At 29.8% G+C, this 3,725-nt stretch overlaps 1 non-coding gene across 1 annotated transcript; it reads right to left on the bottom strand.

Moving 5' to 3' along the window:
• Positions 1-233: 233 nt before the first annotated feature.
• Positions 234-307, bottom strand: TRNAV-AAC (transfer RNA valine (anticodon AAC)). Its single transcript has one exon. It is a non-coding gene; the product is annotated as a tRNA-Val (tRNA).
• Positions 308-3,725: the final 3,418 nt, after the last annotated feature.

Genomic DNA, 3,725 nt, shown 5'->3' with positions numbered 1-3,725 from the left:
TGATTAGATGTGGAAAAAAAATTAAAAAATACTACTATCAATTTTACGAGTTAGATAAAAAAAATTCAAAATATTTTTCCGAATTAATAAATATTAACCTACAATTTTATTATTAAATCATAGAAAATAGGAAATCTTTTTTAAAATCAACTGATATGCAATTGGTGGAACAAAATTGTAAACTTTAGGGGAATCTTTGCACCTTATCTTTTAAAAAAATTGAAAAATGTTTATGGCTTCGCCCAAGCTCGAACTGGGGACCTTTAGTGTGTTAGACTAACGTGATAACCAACTACACCACGAAACCTCACTATAAACATCATTTTATTGAAATTAAATTAATCAATGTAGGTCAAATTTAACCCTAATGTTTTTAGGGAAGTACAAACTTAGCCTTAACGTATGAATTTATGCAAATTTAATCGCAACGTTTCCAAGAAAAATCAATTTTAGCCATAAGTTGTCAAAAATTAGGAAAAAAAAAACTAATTTGAAAGGTGTTTAAGTGTTACTTCAGGTCTTCCAAATATCAATTATATTTTAGATATTTAGCAGATTACTAATATAATTAAAAAAAATTAGTTAAATTGATAAAAACTAAATTTGTTATATACAGTAAAACCTATATAAATTAATAATGCTGGGATCATGAAATTTTATTAATTTATAGAGATATTAATTTATTGAGTATTAATTTACTTAATTGGCCAAAGTCGAGACCAGAAGAAATTATTATTTTAAAGAGATTATTAATTTATCGAATATTAATTTATGAAGCTTTAATTGTATAAGTTAATCACAATTTTTTTGTTAAATTGTCTAAAATATTTATTGTGTTATTAATATAACTACAAAAAAAAAATCAACAAAAACTTACGAAATTGCTTCAATTTATCGATAAACTTGTTTAAAAGGGTATGAGATCTAAAAAAGGCTACGGATACTCGACACTAATGGGGTTACCCGAATCTTGTTTAAAAGGGTACGCGATCGAAGAAATTACCCATGTCGGGTACAAGAAGTGTATGAGATTACTCCTCAGAATACCCAGTATCTGTCATGTATTTGGACACATAAATTTTAAAAATAATTCCAAAAATGATCCATGTGGTTTTGCTAATTTACAGATGGATGCCTTTGGGTTTTATGTTGCAAAAAGATGATAGGCATCTTTGCTCGTTAGTAAAACCAAAGACTTTTAGGTTTGTACTATCAATTTGACCATTGAAAACTTCAAAAGAGAAAATTATAAGAATTAATGGCATCATAAGCAACTTTTTCTTTAACTTTTTTTTTTTTTTGTTTTGAGGTTATTGAAATATTGTTTGATTAGGAAAAAGAAAGTTCATTCCTAAAGAGGGAAACCACCGATAATGATGATTTTGAAAAATCGAAAACATGATTCCATAGTAAATGTGGTATTATCATTAGCAATCAAATTAATGGTGTCAATATAAAAATCTTTGATTTTGCTAATAACGAGAAATCTCAGCACTGATTTTGCAACAAAAAGAACCACAAGAATTATCCCTAAATTTTATTATCTTAAAAGCTGAGTTTTGGAGATTTTCTACTTTCTAAGACCTCGTTTGGAGTTTTGGAGATTTTGTAGGAAGATTTTGTGACTACCGATAGTTTCGGGTGTTGAATCTCGTGCAAGTTAGGTTGCGGTTGTATGGACTATAAGTGGAACGAAGGCACATCTTTAAATGTTTCATAAGTTTGATTTATAGGTTATACGTGCGACTTGCCTATCATATTACTCAAATCTTAGGACCGTCTCAAACATTTTTAAGGACCGTGTTAAATGAAAAAATTAGGCTTTGTACATTAAAAATTTAGTATTTTTATATAATAACAATGTTTCTATAAGATAAAACGCCGAAATACTTTAACTTGATTGACACACTAAATATAATAAAAATAATTTAATTAAATATTATATAATAATAATAATAATAATAATAATAATAAAAAAATTGAGTTCTTTAAGACTTTTAGACCGTTACGCTCTAGATATTTTTTGGATAAGTTAACACTTAATTTTTGATATAATAAATAATAAAAATAAGAGTTAATTTCAAATAAATTCGTTGTGATTTCACGTTTTTGCAGATTGGTCTGTGGTTTTTTTGTACAAATCGAACTTTATGGTTTGCAAAATTTTCATTTTGTTTTATTTTGCCAAATTTGATCGATAATGAACTCAAAATGAAAATTTTCAAGAATTAGAGTCGTTTAGTATCATATTTACTATGAAACCACATTTTTTATTTTTCAAAATCATTATTTTTGGAGTTTTCTCTCTAAACTTTAAGTTTCTCTCTTATAAAAGAAACAACACTTAAATGATTTCAAAACTAAAAAGTTAAAGAATTAGAGGGTGTTTGGTTCCTCCGTTTCATGCTCATGTTTACCTCTTCATTTGAAAAGAGAGAGTTTTAGGTGCTTGGTTAGTGACCTCTTTTTTGCCTTTTACACCTGAAAAGTAGCATTTTATAAAAATAGAGAATCCCTGCTTTTTAGAAAAACAGATTTTTCCAACAACAAACAGTAGGTAAAAAAAACGGCCCTTAAAGTTGCTTAAATTATCCAAAATCTAAAGTCTAATTTTGTAAATTAACTAAACCACGAGTATTGCTTAGCCGAAAAATTGACGCACATATTCTTTAAATATAAAATTCACAATATATAGACTCATGTTTGTAAAAGTTTAAACCACGATAACTGTCTTTACAAATTGGTTAAACTACAAGGTTTATTTGGTTGCTTCTTAGAAAAGGATTATTCTGCTCATGTTCTTGTGATTTTTGCTACGAAATTATTACGGATGGAGACTTTAAAACAAGTGATTCTTGAAGTCGATTACATGTTGGTTAGGGTATTAAAAAATGGTACTACTTTCTAAGACCGCTTTTGGAGTTTTGGAGATTTTGTACGAAGATTTCGTCCCATCGAGACTACCAGTAGTTTCGGTTATTTAATCTCGTGCAATTTAGGTTGTAGTTGTATTGACTGCAAGCAGAACAAGACGCATCTTTGAATGTTTCATAAGTTTGATTTATAGGTTATAAGTAGGACTTGCTCATTACATGTCCTATTCGATAACCGTTTTTAAGGGTAACATGTTCTTACTAACTATGTTTAATCTATAAATACAGAGGGATTGTCCATTGTATCAAAGTTTATGACATAAAGGTCATTAAACTTCATTTTCTTTTAATAAAGTCATTAAATTTATTTATTACAACAACAACACAACAACAACAAATGCTTGCTCCCGAAATGATTCGGGGTCAGCTAACATGAACCATCATATAAAACCGTGAAATCAAGTCATGTCAGCGATACAAATTCTCTCCCTCCACTCCGTCCTATCCACTACCATATTTTCCTCAATCCCCAATAAACTCATACCCCTCTCGATCATCCTCCTCCAAGTTTGCTTAGGTCTTCCCCTACCCCTCATCACTACATCCCTTTGCCACTCTTCAGTCTTCCTAACCGACGCATCAGGCGCTCTTCGTCTTACATGGCCAAACCACCTTAATCGGTTTTCCCTCATTTTATTCTCAATAGATGTAACCCATATTTTTGTCCTAATTATTTCATTACTCACCCGATCCTTTCTCGTATGACCACACATCCATCTCAACATACGCATCTCCGCCACCAACATCTTATGAATGTGACAGTGTTTCACTGCCCAACACTCCGTACCATAT

This window comes from Euphorbia lathyris, chromosome 8 (genome assembly GCF_963576675.1).
Source record: "Euphorbia lathyris chromosome 8, ddEupLath1.1, whole genome shotgun sequence".
Taxonomy (NCBI): domain Eukaryota; kingdom Viridiplantae; phylum Streptophyta; class Magnoliopsida; order Malpighiales; family Euphorbiaceae; genus Euphorbia; species Euphorbia lathyris.
This window is presented reverse-complemented; position numbering and strand designations above follow the sequence as displayed.